This window comes from Parasteatoda tepidariorum, chromosome 4, assembly GCF_043381705.1.
Source record: "Parasteatoda tepidariorum isolate YZ-2023 chromosome 4, CAS_Ptep_4.0, whole genome shotgun sequence".
Classification (NCBI taxonomy): Eukaryota; Metazoa; Arthropoda; class Arachnida; order Araneae; family Theridiidae; genus Parasteatoda; species Parasteatoda tepidariorum.
Genome location: NC_092207.1, coordinates 70,903,072 through 70,930,138, shown reverse-complemented (window position 1 = coordinate 70,930,138; position 27,067 = coordinate 70,903,072). Strand labels below are relative to the sequence as shown.

The 27,067-nt window shown below is 28.2% G+C and overlaps 1 protein-coding gene across 1 annotated transcript in view; it reads right to left on the bottom strand.

The window, feature by feature from the left end:
* The window catches only part of LOC107440390 (heparan sulfate glucosamine 3-O-sulfotransferase 1), a 137,763-nt gene that overhangs the window by 79,607 nt on the left and 31,089 nt on the right, over window positions 1-27,067 (bottom strand). The window contains exon 2 of the mRNA XM_016053298.3: window positions 193-271. The gene's annotated coding sequence lies outside the window, so the exon portion shown is untranslated. The remainder of the gene's footprint in view (window positions 1-192; window positions 272-27,067) is intronic.

Sequence of the window (27,067 nt, the reverse complement as noted above, 5' to 3'; positions counted from 1 at the left end):
ATTTTAATCATTTGATTAATATTTACTTTGACTTCCCCTAAATATTGTTGACTGTAAAAAAAAAATCGAATCTAAAACGTCGCTTTTTCTTTTATAATAATTTTTTTTTGGCAACTACATAGGAATGACTAAAAATTATGTGAAATACTTTCTTACCAGTTTTATCTTTAAGTGGATAAAAGTTGCACTTACCGGTATATTTCGTACTTTTATGTAACTGCAATACATCCAAAAATTGAAACATGATATGATTTGGATTATTTTACAGTCCCTGAAAGAAATAAAATTTTATTCGTAAGTTAAATTTCATAAATAAATGTTTAATATAATTCAATTACAAGGTTGTAATAACTAAGATTTGCGCTATGTTTTAGATTTTTATTAAAAAACAACATCAGAATGTAGATAGATAAACTATTTAAAATCATTTGATTTTTATGTAAATAAGGCTAGATATATTTTCTTTCATCTTTGACATTATTTATTCATGTAATTAAGTTGGAATATATAAAACTAACTAAATTCAATTTTTATTAATTATTAGTAAATGTACAGTAAATGTTATCAATTAGTAGTATAAGCAGACTTGAATTGATAATGATCATTATTAAAAACCCTAATTATCTAAGAAGAAATTCATGTAGTCTACATTGAGAAAAAAGGTATGGTCAAAATTACCAGATTATGGTAAAATGTATTGAGTTTCTGGCTCTAGGGGAACACCGAAAAGCTCAGTAGTTTTTATCGAAGTGCTTTGGTATTTGAAAAATTAACAATGAAGTATGATTTTATAACATGTAATCAAATTGGAGAAATGTGGTATGTTACAAAGTGTTGATAGTTTTATTATGTTACCTTAAAGCATGATATAAAAATCATTTATTCGTTTAAATTTACTTTTCAGTTTCATACTTTTCTAATGGAGACGGTATACTCGTATAACGATCATCCGAAGAGGCTACAACAGTTTTGAGCAGAGGGCAAATGGTAGCGCGGAAAACTTACCAAATGGTTTAAATGCCGTATATTTTGATTTCAATAACCAGAATTATGGTTTTCATTACAAGAAATGCTAACATTCAGTATGGTAATTCTACAAGAACTTTTTTTTCCCTTATAGAACTTGAGTGGAATTTATTAAGACTGGAAATTAGATTTGGGTGGGAGTTCTTTTTCTTTTCTTTCTATTAATTACTTTTTAGTGTATCTAAGTGTATTTTTTTTATCGTCATAGAATTTTTAGTTAATTTTTGACTTTTTGTACTTGTTTTATTTTAATGTGCGTTGTTAGTGAGATGTTTTTTTGAAAAATCGACAAAATGGTTTACATGATAACTTCATTTTGAAGTGGCTAAAACACAAAAGACGAATAAATTCGTAATGTACCAAGTTTTGGTTGTCGTGTTAACTAAACAATGAAATTATCAAATNAAATATATAAATAAAATGTAAACTGTAGTGGTAGACGTCAAATTCTTCAGTATCTTCTTTTCTAATTCCTATTCATTCCCCATTAATGAAAGAATGACTTTAACTACATAATTTAAATAAATTTTCTTAATAAGTAACTAGATAAATAAATAAAATATATAAATAAAATGTAAACTGTAGTGGTAGACGTCAAATTCTTCAGTATCTTCTTTTCTAATTCCTATTCATTCCCCATTAATGAAAGAATGACTTTAACTACATAATTTAAATAAATTTTCTTAATAAGTAACTAGATAAATAAATAAAATATATAAATAAAATGTAAACTGTAGTGGTAGACGTCAAATTCTTCAGTATCTTCTTTTCTAATTCCTATTCATTCCCCATTAATGAAAGAATGACTTTAACTACATAATTTAAATAAATTTTCTTAATAAGTAACTAGATAAATAAATAAAATATATAAATAAAATGTAAACTGTAGTGGTAGACGTCAAATTCTTCAGTATCTTCTTTTCTAATTCCTATTCATTCCCCATTAATGAAAGAATGACTTTAACTACATAATTTAAATAAATTTTCTTAATAAGTAACTAGATAAATAAATAAAATATATAAATAAAATGTAAACTGTAGTGGTAGACGTCAAATTCTTCAGTATCTTCTTTTCTAATTCCTATTCATTCCCCATTAATGAAAGAATGACTTTAACTACATAATTTAAATAAATTTTCTTAATAAGTAACTAGATAAATAAATAAAATATATAAATAAAATGTAAACTGTAGTGGTAGACGTCAAATTCTTCAGTATCTTCTTTTCTAATTCCTATTCATTCCCCATTAATGAAAGAATGACTTTAACTACATAATTTAAATAAATTTTCTTAATAAGTAACTAGATAAATAAATAAAATATATAAATAAAATGTAAACTGTAGTGGTAGACGTCAAATTCTTCAGTATCTTCTTTTCTAATTCCTATTCATTCCCCATTAATGAAAGAATGACTTTAACTACATAATTTAAATAAATTTTCTTAATAAGTAACTAGATAAATAAATAAAATATATAAATAAAATGTAAACTGTAGTGGTAGACTTCAAATTCTTCAGTATCTTCTTTTCTAATTCCTATTCATTCCCCATTAATGAAAGAATGACTTTAACTACTTAATTTAAATAGTTTTTTTAATAAGTAACTAGATAAATAAAAAAAAATTCTGAATGAAAATGTAGTAATATTCTAGTTATTTTTCGATAGCGACAGACTTAACTATAAAAAGCTCCCTAATAAAATAAAAATAAATAAAATGAAAAGAATATATAAATAAATAAATGATATACCTTTTGAATAATTTTCAGAACACACACGTTTTCATCAGCAATTGTCTAAATTATCTGTTCATAATGAAGGCATAAAAATTATTCAAATATGTCTACGCAATTTTAATGTATCAGTAAATGAATAATGAATTTCCTTTTTTTTTTACAGAAACTCCTATTCTAACTCATCTTGACACCCAAAACTGAAACTTTTTTAAGTGCCAACAATATTTCTTATCACGTCCAAAAAATGCTTTTGCATTAGTTTGATTTTTTCTTTTATTTTTCTAGAAAAAAGAAAATTCTTTCCCTTTTCTCCCAATTGCGTTTTTTATTTTTAATGGCGTTTGTAATCTATACTCTAGGGTGCATGTCGCGTCTGGTGTAAACGAGAAAAGAATATGTATTGTTCATTCCAAGCTAATAAGCGAACAGCATTTTCTGTTAGATAAGTTAAATAAAGGCTTTTCAAGGCAATGTGAATGATCATCTAGTTTCTTAAAATCATCAATATCAAATTATACTTGAAAATATATCGATATACATAAAATTAAGCTAAAAATGATTGGTTTGAACATTCGAATTGAACTCATAAATCACATTTTAAGATAGTTCGCTTATATAAAGTTTTTTATTGTTCTCAGCGTAAGTTCTAAAGGTAAGAAAAATTCTAGTAAAAACTATCTATAAAAAATTCTTCATTTCTTATTTTAATATAGTAAATAAGTTTTATTTACTTTTGTTATAAGCTTTATGCAAAACTTTCAGTCAACATATGAAATTGGGTACTAGCACTTTAAGAAGAAGACAACGTATACCCACACACGTGATCTATGAAGTTAACACCAGCCTGATCGTTTATAAGCAAAATGGCGCGTTAAAGTTGAGCTAAGTTTCTCCACATAAGTTAGAATGTTAATTAATACGAAGTTAAATAACTGCAGAGCTGTACCTTACGTCGAATTTACTGAAATATAATTCTTTCTCGGCTACACCTTTTACTTAACTTAGATTTACTATTTATTAGGATATTTTATTGTAACCGTGATGTATTTTTGTTTCGTGTACCTGGCAACTTCGATGTCTAATTAGTTAGTTTATGTTCTACTTGACTTCGTGCCTGTCTTTGAGCTAAGTAAGAAATATAATGAAAGAATTGAAACTTTTGTGAATGAATATAGAATGTATCACTTAAGAGAATTGATACTTGACGGGCTTGGCTTACTCGAAATAGAATGTAAAGAACAGTTTCTAACGTAAACAAATGCTAAATTAAAAAAAAAAAATAAAGATCTATACCCACACTATGTCTTTTGCAGGTTGCAGGTATCCCATTAAAATAATGAATAGGAAATTATAAAATACTTTTAGGAATTAAACTGTTCACACTAGTGAACAATCAAGAGATAGTTCACACTGATTAACCTCTTGAATGAAAATCTTTCACTGATTTTTTCAAAGTAGCCGAAAATCAAATATGAGTTTCAAAAACAAATATTTTGATAACGTTGTTATGAAAATTTCCCTTCTTTTAGTTAATCGAACAATTTTTCATGGTTAAACTGACTTGTTTTGGCTCAATACATCGTCATTTTTTTTAAAAATTTTCTCTCAAAAATGTTTAAGACATGTATCAACTACGAAATATTTAATCTGCAGTGAAAACTTTCAAAAATAGATCAATAATGTAAAATCTGCTAAAATATTAAGTAAATCGGCTAAAAATTTATTAAATGTCTTCAAAGGGAGATCAAAAAATTTATTTCACTGCTTATTTTAATGTTAATTCAAAACTCACTGAGTAATTTAAAAATAAATATATAGATTTTTTATTAATTAAACAAAGAATAAACTTACTTAGGAAATTAATTAGTCTTTTTTTTTAGGAAATCAGTGATATTTTTCTCATTATCGTAATTTAATAGGTAAAAAATATTAATCATGAAACTACTTTTAAAATTGTTGTTTTTTATCATCGAATTGTGGATAATTGATCATAAAAATGCCTTAGAAGTTATTATTTATTTTACCGAATAATAGTTTGTCAACTATAGTCATAAAATTTCGTATCTGTCTCATTAAATGATTCTTTAGTTAGCGAAAAAACAGTCATGAAAATTTGTGTGAGCTTAAATTTGTAATACCAGCTTATCATGGAAGCAACACCATCAATTTATATAATAAATAACTTTTAAATCTTAAATAAGCACACTTGCTTGAGACTTTGGTTAGTTATGGGAGAAAACTAACTCATAGATAAATAATAAAACATCTCAAACTAAAAGATTCAATGTTCAAGTTTTGATTGATATTATTTATAAATGATATGCAAAAATGATTTGAAAATGTAAATCAGGCAAACCATTTTAAGATTATTTCTGCAATACTCACTATTTTAGAATAATTATTATTTATGTTTCATAATGAATTTCTAATTCAAACCACATATCCAAAGAAATGCTTGAAAAACTAATAATACTCATGATATATCATCATCCTTTATTAGATTTTTAATTTATTTAGCTTTCATCACAATACAAACAACTGACATCAACCAATGCGAGTTTGTATTTTTAACACTAATAGTTTAAATTTAAAGAAAAGCAAGCAGTATTCATTAAAAATGTCCAAAGTACGAAAGAGAATTTATTTCATTCGATTGCTTTTCAGCGTCGTAAATAAAGCGGAAATTCTCTGTGCTGGAAATCCATTCCGTTTCATTAAAAGCAATTAATTCTAATTGATTATAATTCTACAGTTAGAGGATGAGACTGTTTGTTGGTTTTAGAAATATATTATAAGCATTTACTGTCAAAGTAAATTAATTCTTTGAATGTAGATCTAAAATTACGATAAAATTAATTCAATTATTTATCATTCACCACAAGTAGAGAAGAATTAGAATTTGAAATGTTTTACAATTAGAGAAGCTTTGGTTATGGATTTTAATTTCACTTTTGAAATATTATTCAATTGAATCAATAATTTGAAATATTTTTCAATTGAATAAATACTTTGAAATAGTATTCAATTGAATAAATAAGAAACTGATGGAAATTTTGGGTATGCTTAGAACTTTAAGACTGTATTTCAAACTTTAAGATTGTATACTCGTGTCAACACACAAAATAAAGCTGCACTTTTAGAAATGAAACTCACTTTTGACACTTCAGCAGTTCTTGAGTTATGATTCGTTAATTTTGAGAATTATTTCCTCACGAAATCACGTGATTTGTGATGAAACGGGAGCTTTCAAACATATGACGAAGTTGTTTCCTCAATTCGAAACCTCACCGTAGTGCATTGTGGGAGATTGTTAAACAAAATGACGAAACTAGAATGAAGGCTAGATAATAGAAAATAAAGTGACGAAATTAGCCAACCAGCCTATGGTGGTCAATAAGGAGTTGGCTTCATATCGGGTTCGAATCCCAGTGGGGGATTCAGTGTAATTAATGTATCTGTTCTATTTGCCTTATTTGTATTATTAAGGTGACATTTACTCAGCTATATGGAGCCCACGATAAAGTGATTATTAGAAAAAGCAGCTATATTAGGCACAGGAAGGTTTTTTTTAGAAAAAAAATAGAATAACGAAATATTTCTGTACCACTGGCAAAATGAGCTTTCTTGAAGAAATAGCAATAGTTATTTCGTCACTTAGACGAAATGCTCACTCGGAACATATACCAGGAAACGGCTTTGTCAAAAAATTTGGGTATCCATTGCGAAATTTGGGTATCCATTTTTTACAGTGTTTATTTTCATAACAGCTGATAGTTTGCAACAGTTATTCTTGACTACCAGTAAAGTTTTGTCTATTTAGTCAGCGACCTTTATGCTAATTCTGAAAATGTCCGGCAACGTCAGTATGAAAAAAAAAAAAAAAAACAAGCTGAAAAAAAGTCAAGAAAATGAAAAAAGCTTATGTGATCTAATTTTTAATATTTAAAAACTTACTCCAATGCTACATCATCTGAACTCATAAAAATTTGCAAAAATTGGAATAATTCATTGATTTTAATAATTTTCACAGATATGAATAAACCTCGCCAAGTTCTTGATTTGTAAGACAGCTTAATAACCTTTAATATCTGCCCGTTTTAAGGCTCAGACAACATTTTATGTCAAGAAGGTACGTATAGTTTAAAATTATAACTTCGTCTCCATGTTAAGCTGTTTTTTATTATCTTTGGTGAAACAGTTAATACCATTCAAATATGTGTTAAGTTAATGCAATTTTTTGAATCATCAAATGTGAGAGTTTTTTTTTTTAGAGTAAGTGGAGATAATTATTTTGCATTTTACAGTAATAAGTTCTTAAGTTACTGGAAACTACATAAACTCAGGGAATGCAGTAAAATGACACGCAAGTGATGAGGCAGCTTTGTCAAATAATTGAAAATTCACGTTTATTTCAAAATCACATGATTTTGTAAATACCAAAAATAAAATATACAATGGGATAACTGCAAGTGACGTAATGTGGGTACCTCTATCCTGATTGGTTGTTGAAACGCGGCATTTGTTTCCGTTAGCAACTGTTCTTTCCATTATATTTCGAGAATGCCAAGCCCGTCAAGTATCTATTCCCTTAAATGACACATCCTGTTTCCTTCGCAAACATTTCAATTCTTTCATTATATATTTCCTACTTAACACGAAGACAGGTTCGAAGCCATGTGGAGCAGAAAAAAATTAATTATGCATCGAAGTTGTCAAGTACACAAAACGAAAATATATTGCAGTTACAGTAAAATACATTAAAAAAAATAAATCTAATTTAAGTAAAAGAAGTAGACTAGAAAGAGTTCTATTTCAACAAATTTAATGCGCTACACGGCACTGTATTTAACTAACTTTACACTAATTAACATCCTAACTTGTGCGGAAAAACTTAGCTCAACTTTAACACGCCATTTTGCTTATAAACGATCAGTTGACGCTGATGTCATAGGTTACATGTGTGGGTATCAGTTGTCTTCGTCTTGAAGTGTAAATATCCATTTCAAGGAATTTAAAATTCATCTACTGTGAGAGTCTAATTTTTGAGAGTGAGTGGAGATAATTACTCAACGCTTCACAGTAATACTTTTTAATAAGACGGGAAACTACGCAATTTCCCAGAATGCATTAAGGAAACACACCAGTGAAGAAGCAGTTTCAACAAATAATTGAGAGTTCACGTTTCGTTAAAAACCACGTGATTTCGTAATTGCCAAATATAACGAAATACAATACGAGGAATTTCAGTGCAAGGTGAGAGTTTTGTTTTTTAGAGTGCAGTGGAGATAATTAAAAATCTATTTCTAAGAATCTCTTAGACAGCTATCTTTTTCTTTGATAGAATAATGAAAATATTACAGAAAAGACGAAAATAACATATTCGTGCCCTGTCACTTAACTAAACGACATTAATATTAATAGCTCATTCGATAATAATAAGTTCATTATTGAGTGTATATTCTACATATATTAATTTCCCATTCTTTAACTCGATTCATACATAATAAACGCGTGAGTTTCTACCAGATGTCGGTTCTAGATTTCAATTACTCGTACAAGTACAAACAAGAAAAATTTTTTTTTCATTGATCGCTCTGAGACCTGACATTGTTATTGATATTCCGTCGCTGTTCTTATAACGAAGAACAGTTGTCAGAAATCAATCACCGTAGAACAAGATACGAAAAAACACCCCTGGCAGTTCCTGAAAAAAAGTTACGAATCGTAATACCAAGTACACGAAGTGATTGATATTGGGTACTTTTTTTTTTAACCCTAACTTTTGAAGAAACGAAACACCTCGTGGGTTTTTTTCTGTTTGTATATATATATANATTATCTTAGATCTTTATAGTAAGGAAATGCATCCCGAAAAATATATATATATATATATGAAGTAACCGAATGGAGAATAGTATGTTATCACTAAAAAAAAGAATTTATGTTTGCGTTCTTTTCTAGCGGATGTATGTTTATATCAATGGCATTTAGGTGAAAGATGTAATATGTTTTTTTCCTTGATATCCGTCAAATTTATTTTATACGTTGTTGCGACTTAGATTTGTGATTTGAATTACTGTTTTATTGACTAAAATGATATAAATTTATTATTATATTTAAATTGCATTTTGAATCTAATATCTGTCTTATTTTATATCGATTTTAAATACTTTTTATGGGATACGAAAACTTTGAAGAACGATGTGATCATTTTTATTAAATAGGAAGTACTTTGCAGAAGCAAATACTGAATGTTTACTGTAATATTTTAAATAAAAAATAAATTTAAAGACTTAATTTTTACATTTAATTTAATTAAAATGTAGTATATTTGCCATTGGCCAATAAAAAACCTGCCTTTTCTCAAAAAGTCGCCATGATTTCGCTATATGTCAACCTAATTTGAAAAAGTCCCCTGAGTTTTCTTGGACAGTGTTTAGGCTTGTCGCTATAATCCCACTTTAACTTTAGACTAAGCACACTGTTAGAAATTTCGAGGAAAAATAGTTAAATAACGATTTATTTAAATATTATTTTAGCATATTTAAGAAAAAACATTCAAATATCATTAGATTAGATGGTATTCAAACTGTTAACTGTGAGAAAAACAGTTTATTAACTGCTTTTACCTTACACGGTTAAACAACGAGAATCTTATCACACAGTCTTGGTTACCGTTTAGTGCTTATCACACCGTTTAGTGCTTTGCAACTGAGTACATATTATAGCCGAGAGGACTACACTGTCAGTTTCATGACCGAGAGAACAGGAGTTCGAGTCTCAACGTTGACATCACAATATTTTCTCCATTCCCTTCAATTCGTCCTGCACTCCTCAATTTGTGACCCTAGACTATTAGAATACGATACTCTACTTCACGTATGGATGGCAGCATCATAAATCTGTTTATCACAAAAAGTCTAGTAGTTACCATCACTTACGATAGGTGAAACAACCAGATAGCTAATTAAATAACATTTCACAGTTCGCTTTATAAAACACAACTCAACCACAACCTAACCCCAATGCCCATTACCTAAAAGAAAGTCTAGCTCCAATTTTTAGTTAGATTTTTCAAAAATACAAAAATAAGGATTAAGGGCTTTAATACAAAAGGGTTAAGATTTGATTACCTCTTGGCAATCAAATCTTTTTGCTTTCAAATCATGACTACGAGTAGTCATGCTTACATAAAATCAAAGATTTAAATTTTATGATAATAATGACTTTAAATCATGATTACAAGTAGTTGGTTTCATATTATTTACTATCATGTTTAACGATTACAGTTGTTATCGACGCCCTAACTTTGGCCTTATGTTTTATTTAAATGTTTATTTTAATGTTTGTTTTAATTATGTTTTTTTATATATATATAATGAGTAACTTTGGAAAATCTGTCTCATATTTATTTTCTATTAACAATAAACATTAATAAAAAAATACTGTTTTCATTTTCATTTAATAATAAAATTCACCTACATCCGAGTGACTTCATTTCTTTGTGGAATAAAAAAATAAACCCAACAAAAACAGAATTTTAAGCGAGCTTACTTTAAATAATAAAACTTTTTAGATAAAAACTACGTTGTAGCTAAGAAATAAAATCCTTTTGTGACTGAACAATCAAGGAAAGAAATTTAGAATAAATAAAAAGATGCTATTTTGGAAAAGATTCAAGAGTTTTTTTTTATTCGACCCTCTTGAATCTATGAAAAGACCCAATTGTGTTTCTTCACCCGCTCTTTTTTATTTTATTTTTTAATCTCGAACAAACTTGTAGATAGGGTTGCGTTATTGATACGGTGCCAGACATGTTGTTTAATAGTTAGAGACAGATTGCCTAATGTAGCGAGAAAATTTTGAATAATCAATTCTCGTGTTTTGCACTCTATCGATATTTGAACGCTTGCTTCTGACGATGATAATAAATGGAATTTAATTTCTAGGGTTAATCGATTTATATATTCTATCGATTTTATTATCGATAATTTAGAATTAATGGGCCATAATTTTAAAGTGATTTGAGTAAAACTGCCTTAAAACTGAACTGCCTTATGTTTAAAAACTAAATTGCTTTTTATGTTTTAAAAATTAAAAAAGTGTTATTATTTTGAAAATTCTTTTTTTCGAAGCATAAATTCTTTAAGCTTCGAATTAAATTGCTTATAAAGTGGAAGTTTTATGTCAGAAGAATCATAATATTTTTATTAATTCGAAAATGGGTTTTTTCTCCGCAAAATTTGTCAGTGTTTTGATATTTTTTTCTTATGAAATGCATATTGGTGCTTTTTTTTAAATATAAAATAAGTATTGGTAATTATCAAATTGGTATATACCTATTTGATAATTTCAGATATTTATCGACCTATTTATCAGTTAGCTTAAGACTTCTATTTATTAACTTTGAATGCATTTAAGTTCAAATGCACTTTCGTTTGAAAAAGCTCCAGATATTTTATTTTTAATTCGATTTTTAAAAGTCATTAAATTATCGTTAAAGAAAATAGTGATTATTTCTTACTACACTACTTTTTCTAAAAATGCAAATCAGATTCTACTATTGGTTTAGGAGGAACAATTTTGTTTTTATTTGACACAACAAAGCCGTTCATTTGTTAAATTACTTACAATGTGTAAGTTATATAGGTTTTAAAAATTCTTCTATTTTCATTTTTTATTTATAATTTTCTTCGAAATTTGCTAGTTTTTTTTTAAATTTTTTATTATAAAATAAACATTGCCTATAGGTCTATATCTGTTTTACAATTACAAATATCTATCTTCAGGGGTGGATAAACTAATGAAAACACTTCTATACTCATATATTTTTTCACACTTCGCAAGAAATACTTAATCAATCTTTTTATAACTTCAGAAATGTTTAGATCATAAGATATCTCATACTTATTAACGAAGTTTGAAGCTTTTAGAGCTTTGAGGGACCAACAATAAATTACAAACTTTAAAAATATTCAATAAAATTAAACAAAATTTTCAGAGTAATTTAAAATTAGTTGCAAAATTATTGCTTTGAAATTTGAGAAAATTTCGTTTGAAATTGCACAAGATTTGAGCAATTAAAGTACTTTTATAGTTCTTTTATAAAAATTAAAAAAAAAAACTTTTTTACTTTTGTAGTAGATAGTATTTGGTAACTAATAAATAAGTCCGATTTGAATATCTTAAAAATTTAAAAAGTTTCAAGTAATTTTCTAAGCAGTTTTTGTATTTTTAAAAGAAACTCAAAATTATTAGGGGTTTTCAGTAAATTTCATTTTGAGCCATTTATTAAAAATTATTGTTGAAAAATTTAGTAGATATATTAAAATCCCCATAAAAGTATCTTTTCTTTCGTCTATTTTCTTTCCAATACAATCATATTTTAGTGCATGTTATTTAATTTTGTCTTATGATATAAACTAATATTTGTAGAAAATTTCTTTTCTCTGAGATAGCAAAGCTGCTCATTTATTAAATTACTTACAATGCGTAAGTTTTATGCTTGAAAATCCTACTATTTTTATTTATTATTATTTTTTTAATATTTTAAATTTTCATTATAAAATAAGCATTGCCTGTAGATCTATATAGCTATTTTACATTTACAATTATCTACCTACACATTTATCATTTAGCTTAAGATTTATATTTATTAATATTGTATGTATTGAAGTTCATAATCACTTTCTTTTGAACACCTTCTAGATATTTCAATTTAGTTTCTAAATGTTCGTCATATAGGTATAAAATAATCGTTAAAGAAAGTAGCGATAATTTTTCCCTGTACAAGTTTTTCTAAAAAAGTATCTCAACATTGATAGATTCCACTATTGGCTTCAGAGGAATAATTCTTTTTTCAACCTATATAGTAGTGCTATTCATCTGTAAAATATCTATCTCCATGTATACTGAGAAAAAGTATAGTAAAAACTACCAGAATATGGTAAAATTTACCGTGTTTTTGACTCTATAGGAATGCTTGGTAATTTTTATCAAAGCTGTTTAGTAAGGATTTAGATAAGATTAACAAGTGTGATAAAATTTGGTAAATGTGGTAAAATTTGGCAATTATATCATATATTTTGGCTTTATTAAACAAAATTACATATTAAAAAAAACGGAGATGTTTTTACCATACATTACGGTAATTTTATCATAATAATATTTTATGATAAATCAAGACATATTTTGTTGTACATTTTACCAAAATCATTACCTAAGTACTTTGGTAAAAATTACCACAGTGTGTTCTTATAGAGAGTCTGGTTTTCAAAGTTGTTGTTCTTATTATCATCCAATTAGTAAGAATACAAAACTTAAAAGTAAATTTTACCGATCAAATGGTTTTCATGCCATGCTCTAAGATATCACGGTAAAACTACCGACTTTTATCGCACGTTATGGAAGCATATTTTTTTGTTAATTTTATCAAATTCATTACCAAAGCGCTTTGGTAAAAATTCCAGATCTTTTTGGTGTTCCGATAAAACCAGAAACACCGTAAATTTTATCCCATGCTAGTAGTTGACCATACATTTTTTTCAGTGTATGTTGAAGAAGAATATCAAAATTCATTCATAGAAGCAGTTCAAAATTATTGTGTAAATAATTGCGTATGCATGAGTGATTCAATTTAAGCCAAGTATTTTTCCAAAACAAGCAAGCTCAGTATTACTTTAAGCACGGAATTATTTTTTAGGAGAATATTCGATGCATACAACCCCACCTATGGACGCATACGATCCGCGAATAAACACCGCTGATTTAAAATATCAGTAGCATCCTATTAAGTTGGCAAACAATCTGCACGGTTTTGCCCCTTAAACCAAAAATGCCAACTCGTATATAAACATTATTTATTGATTAATCAAATGTTTTGTATTCTAAACATTTGTTCACGCGAACTCTTCATTTATTCACCACTCTTAATCAAATCGAAAGAAATGGCGAATTGATCTTATTTCTCAATCCATTAATTCTTTCAATCGGTTACGAAACATCTTGCTCAATGCAACTTTAACCCTCAGACGGCATTATTGATTATTTACTTTAATAGTTTTGTTTTTTCTATAAGAATTAATTTTTCTTATCGAATGCTTATATGAAACGATATTTTTAATTTGAGATATAAGGACATCAATTTGATACTACAATTAGAGAAATGTAGAGTAAAAACTACCATGGTAATATTTTCCATGCTTCTGGTTCTATAGGAACACCAAATAGCTTGAAAGTTTTTAACGAAGATGATTTTGGTAAAATTAACATTTAAGTATGGTTTTATAACCTATATATAAAATATGGCAACTATAAAATATGGCAACTGTGATAAAAATTGGTAATTTTATAAAATAAATTGTGTTTCATAAAAACATTTATTCGGTTATATTTATTATTTTCTTTCGGTTTAATTTTACTACTTTTCTGTTTTTTATGTTTTACTAAAGGTTTGGTGATAAGAATTATAATTTTGAAAGTAAGCAATTACCGTATATGAGTACCAAGTAAATGGTTTAAATACCGTATATTTCGGTTTTATAACCAGAATTATGTTTTTTTTACTAGAAATGTCATTACTATACAGTACGGCAATTTTATCAGAATTTAACAAGAAACAATGGAGTTTGTTTTAAATAATTTTTCAAAAATTAATAAATACTTTTTTTTTAATATAAAAATGTGACGCATTTCATTGCATTTCAAATTGGGCTTTTACTTTTAAAATTACCTACTTTGTCGAATAAAATTCATAATGCAATCAATTTTCTCAAATATTTATTGAAACTTAGTTCCTAATGACAATGTAATTTTCGATAGCCTTTTAACCGTCATAAAGTAGAATTCACTTCATTTTATCTTCAACTAGAATTTATCGTTAATTGATATTCCAACCTTCTTCCCACTATTTAGAGATGAATTTCCACTAGGGCCCGGAATCTGATGGCAGTAGACAATTTCTAGACATTTTAATCAGCATTAATATCATCATTTTATTGCCAGTTGAGAGTTTGACCAATTTTGGGCTTACACAAACTAAGAGACTCAAAATTTAAAAAAAAAAAAATTTTAATAACAGGGGTCTGTCTAGGTTTTTCTAAGAGGTACCTATTTTGTGAAAATTTAGACATAATTTGTGAAAAATTAAAAATTATATTAAAAAATCAACACAAAAATGTGATAAAAATATGGATTTATCGTTTCTTAAGGGATGCAAAAATAAAATTTTAGGAAAAAGTATTTTGTGAAACTACCGTTTTTCCTAAAGTTAAATTTGTGAAACTACCGTTTTTCCTAAAATTGAATTTGTGAAGGTACCGCTAAACCGTAGCAAATTCGGCCTGGACAGATCCCTGAATAAAAGCAAATAACAATTTTTAAATCTTAGTTCTTAAAGTAATTGGAGGAAACCATTTCTTGTAACACCGAAAAACAAAAATTTAAGAGGTAACACTTTCGGCAGAATTGGTTTTTTTCAGTGGTGATAATAGTTAGTTATGAAAAGAATGCGTCCAAAGTTTTTCGTTTTTATCTCTAATTACTCCCTTAAAATAAACCAATAAGTGAAAAACTTTTGTATAAAATTTCTATCACAGAGCCGACAGCTCTGGAGAGAGAGCGTTCGACTCTTAATGAGGTGAACTGGGTTCGAATCCCAGCGGCGGTTGGTTAATTCGAATTCTGTTCCCCTCTCGCACAGTGCTGACGTAAAGTTCTCAGTGTTAGACGGATTATGGATTAGAATCGTCTTGCCATCGGGCTAACCGTGAGAAGTTTTCCTTTCCATGTGACGCAAATACAGGTCAGTTACATCAAAAAGATCTTCACGAAGGCTTATTTGTTCCACTGCTTGATCCAGGAGTTCTCTTGTCTTCTGGATTGGATTCAAAATTACAAGGCTACGAACTTGAACATTGATAGTCGAGCTTAGAGTTGGGTCACGTTGGATCTGCACTGGTCATACAAATAAATAAATAAATATAAATTTAGATCACAACCGAAAACTATCTTAGTCTTTTGAAAATGATACACCCCTCTTTTTTGGTTTTCGGTCATACAGAAATAAAATTATTTTCTTTCTTTTTTAATCATCTTTAAAAACGAAGATTTCAAAACTGCTATTCTATTTCTTTTTTAGATCAAATTATAATTATTTTAAGAATTTCATCAGACAGGGGATCTCGTTTTCAAGAAACGAACACAAGATTCTGTTAAAAATAGTTCTGTTCGAACTTGCAAGGTTTACTCAATCCGAATATTTTATTACTATCTAAGAATACGCATCCAATCAAGAAAGGTTATAACATTTTTATTAAGTGAACTTGAATTCGATGAGCCTTGCGTAATTGCTAACACAAGCCTACAGGACGTAGAAGAAAAGAGAGAGAGAAAAAAAAACTAAATTTAGATTCGAAGCTTCAAGCAATCTAATTACGGTTCTGGTCGAAAAATAGAGGTGAAAAAGCTAAACCCTCAACAAAACTGCAGTTTCACCAAAGAATAGGATCCCCTGAGTACCCAAAAATAAATGTTAATGACCGTGGTTTTACAGTATTCTTTTTCGTGAGATAAGTTTTCGCATTTCTTTTTCAAGTAAATGCGCAAGAAAGAGTTTTTTTTCTTCCCCCAATAGAAATAGTCTAAGATTTTTTTTCTTCTTTTATATATTTTGCTTAGGGTTGTAAAAATGTTTTTCTTGTATCGGTGATATCAATTAAGAATCTTGGGAAATTCGAATTTCTTTTCTTTTTCTAAATAAAACCGTTGCGTGTTTAAAATGTGATGAGATTTAAAGAATATCACTGTTTTTTTTATGTGTGAGGAAAGAAGGAAATTATTCAAAATGCTTTCAGTCAATGGTTTGTGATTAAATTTAAGAAAAATATATTAAATATGTATAATTGTAAAAAATGGGGTTTGGTTATGTTAAAGAAATAGATACCATATAAATACTTGGTTTTTAAAATAATAAAATATATCCTTTGACAACGTATTTATAAAAAGTAAGTGATGCTCAGACTTTTACTGAATTTGAATTGTTATTACGGGAAATCGGTAGAGCATATAAATGCTAAACTGGAGCCTTTTCGATGTACCTTTTCTCAGCATCTAAATAAAATACTGATTCAATTTCTTTTTATACAAATTATACATGTTTACACTGTTAATCCATACCTTTGGCAGAAATAAAAAATAAAAAAAGAACAGAGCTTTTTATTCTTTTAAAAAGTTTAATCATTTTTGAGGAAAAATCTTGCGTAACTCAAAAAATATCCCCGTTAATGCTAAAACACTATCACAGCATACAACTGATATTAACTCAAATGATCCCAAAAATTTCAAAGCTATATCGAAAGTAGTTTCTTACAGAAAGTACATCGAAAAGGTCAGTTTCAGGATTATTGATTAATCCCCTTAATGCTAAATTCAATTTAGTTGCGTCCAGCAGTGGACTGATCATTGAGACAGCGGTTCCCAGCAGATCACCGAAGTCAAGCACCACTGGCTGCGGTCAATGTGCTGGAGGGTGACCACTTGGATCAGTCTGCGTAGCGAACCGAGGGCGTGCGGTATTTGTCCTCGTTAAACTGTTCTACCGTAAAGTAATCGACTTCGAGTGCCGGTCGTCGGGCTACCGAAGCGGGGGTGCCACCCCCTCTGCAGAGGATCAAAATTGCGATGGCATGTCATCGGATCATCCTCAGGGATGTATCCCAAACCGTCGCCAATAGCCCATTGTGCAGCTCTAGTGCGACGTAAATTAACTACAACAACAACAATTTAGTTGCACAAATTTTAAGAAACAAGGATAAAGAAAATTTAATATTAAAGTAGTACTTTTGAGCATCATATGTATGACACCAACGAACTGGTAGTTGGACAACACTAAATATATGGTTAGGTAAGTTGCCTTTCGCCAACGGCAGTATTTTCTTTTTCTATGTTAAAATGTGTTAGCAGTTTTAATCAACATGGATGAGATAAATGGTTTCTCTCTATGATATAAATGGTTTCAAATATCTTTATTAACACTAAAGCACCGTTTATCAATTGTGTAAAATGTGGAACAAACCAATAATAAATATAAAAAAAAAGAAAACTTTTTCTTCCTCTTCCCTACCCCTGTAATCATTCGGAGGAGAGGAGGGTGGAAACCCATTTCAAGAATTTCTGCTGTGCCTCTAAATATTGTTTTATCCTTCATACACAGGGACCACACCAAACCTTGGGGGACTGGTTTACATTATGTTTACATTATGACTGGTTTACATTATGCTTCTTTATTATGATCTAAGAACTGTATATGCTGAAATAATAGAGAACGGCAGTGGATACTTCAGATTAAGAAAGCATCTGCAGTTTACTTTTCATCTCAGATTATCTAGTTTTTTTTTATTTATAATTACTGTACGTCTAAGATGGGATCACCGACAAATATGCGAATTGGCGCAATAAATTCTGATACCACACATATGATCAGATTTTATATTAAATATCAAAATCAAAGACATATTTAAAATTAAGAAAAAAACCCAATTCATTACACACAATTTGAATAATTCTAATTCAACATCAGCTAGGATTTAATAAATTTGCATTTGTTTATATTCTTTAGGCAATATTTGCGTTGAAACAGCTTTTAATACTCTTTTAAAATTTCTCTTTTGAGAATGTTTAACAGAGTGATGCATTATTTGTTTTAAACACAAACAAATAACTGGAGCAGTTATTAAGTTAATGTATACACTATTATATTTTGGTACGCATTAAAATAAACTCGCAATTCTCAAAAGCAATCACTCTTACTTAGATTAATATTCTGCAACATTCCATCAATGCAACCAATTAAGATGTAAATTCAAACGAGGTTTTCAATTAAAATGAAGTTTCAATCAGTAGGCGAGTTATAACTCTCCCCTTCTAGTCCTCTTAATCACCCACGTGCTCATTTGATTACTTATTCGTCGCATGCCCTTTTATTGGCTTCGATTAGGCATCGACAGTGGCGCAATTAGACGGGATAATGTCCCACAGTACTAATTAGCATAGAGCTTTGGCGACTAGTCGATTAAAAGTATTCCCACAAAAGCCAATTCTGCCTCTTGGACACTCTCTGCATCCTCTGAAGGGGCTGAAAAGGCTGGAGATTTGAAAATCGGAAATTGCAAAGGCAGAAAGCAGACCGATGCAAAGGCCAAATGGGAGTGCGTTTAATGAAAGTGCGATCGAGCTTAATGATTTATCATTTCGGAAGTTGATACAATGTATGCTTTCAATTGATTTATCATTTATTAAACATTTAGATTTAGAAAGATAATTTCTTAGCTATCGGAAATTATTATTTTGAAAGTAAAACTGTCGTGCGCGAGATGTTTTTGGTATATTTATTTAGCATTTATTTCGTGACGCATTGTATTTTTTAAAGAAACACTTAGGAAAATGTCTAAACAGCTTTTATTCCATATGGGTGCAATTTATTTTTGGCCAAAATTAGTCGATGATATACAGTGTACTGTAAAAAATTTCGGATCAATTAATGGTAAAATGTACCGTTACCTTTTTGTATTTTTTACCGTCACCCTTGGTGTCATACATTTTACTGTAAAATAAGTTTTTTACTGTATTAATATCATAATTTTAGAAATTGTGCCATTTCTATTTATGTTCCACAATGATCAGAGAAAACAAGCAATTTTACAAATTTTAGAAAAAATATTTTATACACTTTTGCAATTTTAAAATTGCAAATTTAATATTTCAGGAATTATTTTTGATTATGGAATCATTTTTTATTCTTTGGGGAGGATACATTTTTTTTCCAGCGAAATTTATTATATGATTAATTATCTAATTTACAATTACAAAAAATAACAAGTAAGAGAAGCACATTATTTAAGATAAGTGATTATTTAAGGGATCATTTTTTAAACTTTGGGGAGGATACATTTTTTTCCAGCCAAATTTATTATATGATTAATGTTCTGCATTACAATTACAAAAAATAACAAATAAGAGAAACACATTATTTAAGATAAGTGGTTATTTAAGGGGTCATTTTTTAATCCTTGGGGAGGATACATTTTTTTCCTGCCAAATTTATTACATGATTAATGTTCTGCTTTACAATTACAAAAAATAACAAATAAGAGAAGCACATTATTTAAGATAAGTGATTATTTAAGGGGTCATTTTTTAATCTTTGGGGAGAATACACTTCTTTCCCAGCCAAATTTATTACATGATTAATCATCTACTTTACAATTACAAAAAATGACAAATAAGAGAAGCACATTATTTAAGATCAGTGATTATTTAAGGGGTCATTTTTTAATCTTGGGGGAGGATACATTTTTTCTAGCCAAATTTATTATATGATTAATGTTCTGCTTTACAATTACAAAAAAATAACAAATAAGAGAAGCACATTAACAACTTGAGGTTTAGTTTGAAGTTGAGAGAAACGCGAGTTTTTTGGATTGTAGGTTGGATTTATAAATATTTCTTTAAAAGGGGATACCTTTCGGATTTTCACAAAATTGAGCCTATATTAATTAAAAATTACAAATTAAGTAAATTTTACTTTAATTAATATAATATTGATGAATTAATAACGTATTAATTTAAAATCTATGAACACTAGCTGCCTCCGACAAGCTGGTCTACCTTTTTAAATAAGCAGAAATTCAAGTGTTTCGAGATTTATAATCATATATTTTATTTCATAACCGTTTGAATAGCCGACCCAACTTTCAGTTAAAGACTACAAATGCTGAATTACGTAATCTTGTAATTTTGAACCCAATCCAGAAGACAAGGAAATTCCTGGATCAAGTATTGGGAGAAATTTGCCTTAGTGGAGGTCTTTTTTGAGGGAACTAATCCGCATTTACGTTACATGGAGAGAAAAACCATGAAACCTCCCACCGATAGCTTGACAGCAAGGGAACTCTAACCCACTAACTCTTCCACTGAGGATATTTTACATCAGCACTGTGGTCGGTGAGAGTCGCGTGCGGAATTCTTATCGATCAGCCATCGCTGGGATTCGAACCCGACTCACCTCATTGGGATGCGAGTGTTCTATCCCCTGAAACACCCTGCTCAATTACAATCATATAGTCAAAATTCAAGACAATATGTAAGTATAATAAAATCATATTGCTCCAGTTAGAGTGAATATAATTTTTGCCACTTACATATTCGTATTTTCCAATCTTGACGGTTTTGAGAATTTTTGAGGAAAAAGGGTATCCTGGTGAATAATAAATTACCTAATTTATATAATAAATTACCATTTCAGTTGCAAAATATCCAAACATATTCTTCTTTTAAGCTTGCTTTATTTCAATTTGTAATGAATATCGACGATTTAGATCTTTATTTTTCACTTTAAAGGAAGCATTTGATTTTTTGTACCAGTCTTGTGCCAATCAAATGAATTTCTTATGTTACCTTTGTTATTTTTTTTATATATATATATTGTTTCATGTATTTTTCTCTCTATTATTACAGTGTTGAACAATATATGATGTCTTATGATGAGCAAAATAATTTATGATTGTAATATCCCCCCTCCCTTTTTTTAATATTTTTTTTGAAATTTCTATTTTAAACTTATTGTATTACCTTTCTCTGTCGCCTGGACAGGATTTTCCTCTTGGCGACGAATATATATTCTTTGTATTTATGTGTCTGTTTTTGTTCCCAATAAAGTTTTTGATTGTTTGTTGAAAATGCTCAGTAAAACATATGCTAATATTCTAATCAAAACAAATGTGCAATGGCGTTTTTAAATCAAAATAACACAAATTAACCAATTTTGTTATTGCAGTGTTAGCTATTTAAACGCACTATTGCGAGCCAGGGAATTTAATTTGTAAAGATTTTTTTCACCAAAATGAAGTGAACTTGAACTGATATAAATTTATTTCAATGAAAATATTACACAGATCTCAAAAAGCAAATAATACATTTTATGGCAAAAAAGTAAACTTTGAAAAAAAAAATAATTTAGCTAAATGGCACAGTTGAAGAACAAAAAGGCAGTATAACCAAGTAAATGAGGAGATATATAATTAAAAAATACCTGAAATTTTAAAAACTTCTTTCCTCTTACCTAAAATTAATCCTCATAAATAAATTTTTTTTTAAAAAAATATCTAGTTAAATTTGTACAATAACTAGAATATTACATTAAATTTGGGCTCAACGTTTGGTAGTTAAATTGATATAATTTTTAAAGAGAACAACACATTACTACTTTGTTTGTCAGGTTTGCATAGCAGTTTTTGCATAGTTTTCGGCGTTTTCTTATTTTTTATCTTCAGAATGTTAATTTTTGTGTTTTAAAAATAATGTTTAAAAAAATATTTCTAACAGTGAATTGATTGACACCAACCAGATAAAGCTTAAAAATTGTTCCTTAAATAAAAAATTTTCATGCATTTTTGCTGTTTGTGGAAATGATTAGGGTAGATTTTTTAAATTTCAGGGCGGGCATTACTTTAAGCCTTGGGGAGGTCGGACAGCCCTGCAAACTCGTTTAAAAGTTGCTATATTTAATTTTTTTTGTTTAGTTCTAAAGGCACTAAGTTCAAAATACTAAAGAGAGTTTTGTAAATTTCTTTGTGTTATTTTTTCTTTTCAAAATATTTTATTTTTATTGCAATACTTCACTTATTAAAAAAAATAGAAATACTAAATATGGCAGGCCTAAAGAGCTTAATAAAAAACTTAAACGAAAATAATGAAGGGAAAAAAATCACAAATAATGTCAGGTGTAAATTTTTTTCAAATGAAAAAGGCAAAACAATAGTTGTCTTTATCTCGTTTTACTCACTAAATCTTGCATTATATTAGAATATTACAAGTAATTGAAGAGTGAATAGTTTTCAATAAATTTCTTTGGAAACACTCTAATTTAAAAACTGATTTCAAAACAAATTTCAGGAAAAAAGCATAAAGACCATGACATCGTGTTTTTTTAAAAAACTAAAAGCTTAATTGTGACACATTTTTCATTAGGCAAATACATTCACTGCTGTAAGACCTCATTCGATGATTAAAAGCTACTCACAAAATAATTGCTTATTTTAATTACATTTTAATTAAATGTTTATTTATTAAAAATGTTAAGATATAAAAACATAGCTCATTCATATATATCATTCGCTTAACGCTGAAGAAGTTTATATTCATCTCCAATTTTTCAAACTTTAACTTTTTATTTTTGACGAACGTACCACATATTTTTCTGTTGGAATCAGTTGAAAAGCAACAAATTATAAAAAAAATAGTAATCAAGCTTACTTTTTGAAATAATGAATGGTTTAAAACATATACGATTTAATCATTATGTTGTAGAAAAAAAAATTAAAATTAATTACACATTTTTATTTTTAGAAACAATTTACATTTTATGATTAAATAGAAACAAGTTTAAAATTGTAGCGCGTAGAAACATTTATCATTCTTTCTTCATTTTTTGTTTGGAAGTTCTATAATATATTACGGGAAAAAAAAGAGTTTTTACCATAATTATTTCAAAATGCTATAATTATTCATATGTTTTCAAAATCCAGAAGCGAGTTACAGAAGGCTTCAAACCAAAAAGGAAAAAAATATTTCTCTTTTTAATTGAATAAAAATATTTATTTTTTATTTGAAGGGATTGGAACAGTATAGTTCTATGTAAGGTGACCAGATATTTAAATCATGATTTGAGGACAAATTAGCTGAGCGTTCTGAAGAAATTTAACGATCCGAGGACACAAAAGGAAAATATTAAATTATATATGCAACAGAGATATCTTTTTTCTAAAAAAATAATAATAGCTAATATTAGATGTTGAACCATCTTCATCACATTTGGTATCATTATTAAGCAGTTTTGGTATGTCTCACATGATTTTCAGCATTTATTTAACACTTGTAAAACGATGAAGTTCATGATTATAAGTTTTTTTTTCTGACATTATTTTATTTCATACTAAAAATAATTTGTGGAATTTCCATAAATTATTTTAAAATTTTTTTGTTGTTTTTTGATAGTATTTTTCGTCAGACAAAATTATCTTGTTTAATAAAACATGCGAATTTCTGATTTTTGTTGTTGATACTTCACTAAATATAAAAACCTATGATATTTTACGTACAATTCGAGATCATTTGAGAGGATATATTAAGATTTGAGGATATTTTCTGGGCTCAAGCAGTTTGTAAGTTTTTGAGGACAACTATTGAAGTTCGAGATCTGTCCTCAAGGTTTGAAGACCTCTTTTTACTTTAGTAATTAATCCACATTTTAAATTGTCTTTTTATGTGAAAAACAAAACGATTTCTTGGTAGACGATTTGATGTTTTGGCGTCATGCTGCTATATAGTGGAAATTTTCTAATTTTTAAAATTATTTATTTGTAAGCAATACTAAGGAACAGTTTGATGTCCAAATATGACGTTCGCTATTAGTGTCTATTCACTGTAGAGGTGCACAACCTGCTGTCTGCTTACTCTCTGCCCACGGAGGCTTCAAAACTCACACACAAAGAAATAAAAAATAAAAAGTCAAAGATTTTGAATCACACAATTAATAACGAGCCAATTTGCAGAGATTCAATGATCTATGAAAAGTCTATTTTGTTTCTCGATCGCTTTTTCCACGGTAATTGCTATGGAATTTCTCATTTTTTTTTAAAATATTTTTTATGTGATATTACAATACACAAATTTCGAGTTAGAGTAATCACTTTTTCACTCCCTTTATTTCTCTCGATTTCATTATAAATCCAATTATTTTTCGATCGTTTTTTTTCTGTTAAAACTACTAATTTCCATGCGGTTTTTAAAACCCTGATAGATATATTTGATACAATATTAATACTCGTGAGTTACAAATCGTCCATTTAATTTATCATTTTTTGACGAGCCTTATTTACGCCGATTTCATCGTCCATAGCCCATTGTGCAGNTTTTCGAAAAAAAGGGAAAATGATTTTTTAGAGTATAAGTTTTTTCATTTTAGAATGAACTCAAATCCCCGATTAAAATTATTTAATTTTTATTATTCAGTTTTCTCAGGAAATATTTAGTGCTTAGAACATTATTGTTTATTATAAAAATTATCATATTTGCTGTCTACATGCATAACGTACGTGTGCAAGCCTTCGTTACTCAACTTGCTGTGCAAGTGGCCCTTCAGTCGGAAAGGTTATGCATTCTTACTGCGTGATCTCAGGCTCTTCGTTTATATTTAATATTTATGCATTTCAATGGAGTATTTTTAAAGGTACTCCCGGCAGAAATGACTATTCATTTACTTCATAAAACTCCTCGTTTCTGATTTTTTTTTCTTTAATTTAACAAAGCATAGAGAGTATTCTGGTTTTAAAAATTACAGTTCTCATTACCACACATTTAGTAAAATATACAAAGCTGGAAAGTAAATTTAACCGTATAAATGGTTTTCATGCCTTGCTCTGAACTATCATGAAAAAATTACCAAATTGGCCACAGGCTACAGGCCACATTTTCCAAATTTTATTACATATTATAAAAATATATTTATAGTTAATTTTTTCAATACAATTACCAAAGAGCTTTGGAAAAAATTACTGAACTTTTTAGTATTATCCTATAGAGCCAAGAACACGGTAAATGTGACCATACTTTTTTCTCAGAGCAGTAAATTACAATTCAACCTGCACTTAATATTTTTTTATTTAATAGGTTTTCATCTTTGCGTTTTATTAAGGTTGCAGCAAATTAGTACGACGTTACAATTCAACGTAAATTAAAAGTTTTTATCGTTGTGCTTTATTAAGGTGGCAGTAAATTTGCACGACATTATGATTCAATGTGCACTAAAAGTTTTATACTCTATTAGTTTTTTATCATTGCGTTTTATGAAGGTTGAAACAAATTAGTACTATACTCCGATTTTATATCCGAGTATTGCTAAATTTTTTTAAAAATCTAATAGTATTTCATCTTTACTCTAACATTTTATAATCATTGCTATGTTGAAGCAAATTATAACGATATTATAATTCATCGTATTTAACAAAAGATTAAAAGCGTATCAAAACAATAACCCTAAATTAATCTTTTAATTAAACTAATATAAAAAATCGTTATAGTGTTATGAAATTGCCTTATTTCTATTAAATACCTTATAAAAATTTTCATCATTTTATCACAACATAAAAATTAATACAAGCATAATATATTTTGTTTTAACAAATAATATCATTATGATGCATTAGAATTAATTTTGTCGACATTAGTTTAAATAGTGTCCTCGAGTATCATTTCATTCTTTATCTAGTTAGTCATTTAAGTTTTCTTCATTTAATTAATGTTAAATGTTTAGAGTTTACCGAGGCAATATTCTTCCGTTCTACTCATCTTCCGTTCATTATTTAACTTAATTCAACGACCCATCTTTGTTAACTACTAATTACTATCTAATTTGTTTTAATAAATTCAAGTATCAGACTAATAAATGCAGGGAAATAAACCTTTATCGTATTCTTCGCACTAGATTTCATTTTACACGATTTAATTAAGCTTAGAGTATCATTTATTAAGTTAACTTTGATAAATATTTTTCAACTAATTTATTAACCCTTTAACACCTCAAAAAGGTATTAGGATTTAACATTTAAAATAATCGATATAAAAACTCATGTTACAAAATTTACTGCAATGTGTATTTTGATTTGTTTTTGTTTGCAACAGATTAAAATTTGCTTAATACTTTGAAAATGTGCACGAGATATTTCGAATCAGATTTTACTTTGAGCATTTATCTATCCAGTTTTGTTTGAAAGAAATGAAATTTAATTTTCTGGTATTCAAATTTATTATTGATATCTGTGAAATTTCATTGTCCAAAATTTTTAGCTATGATAGATGTAGCTATGTGAGGATAGGACTCAATCTTAAAGGCTCGGTAGGGACATTGAATGTGATTCTAAAAAACTCGTATGTTTATAATTCCATTTCGTAGTATCGTATTAATAATCGAATAATAATCCGATTATTAAATAAACAAATAATAAATATTTACTTATAATCATTAGATAAACGAATTTTATGATACTGGGCGATTTTTCAATTCGATTAAAAAGTTCTTAAAATAACGGATAATACGCAAAAATTAAAATTAACACTAAGGGGTCCAAACTTTGGGCCACTATCTCCTGGTCAAATTACTAGAACCATATTTCTCAGATTGCGGTTATCTCCAGATTGCGAATGCTTCCAGGGTGGTCCGTTTATTTTTTCTGTACACTGTACAATATAAAT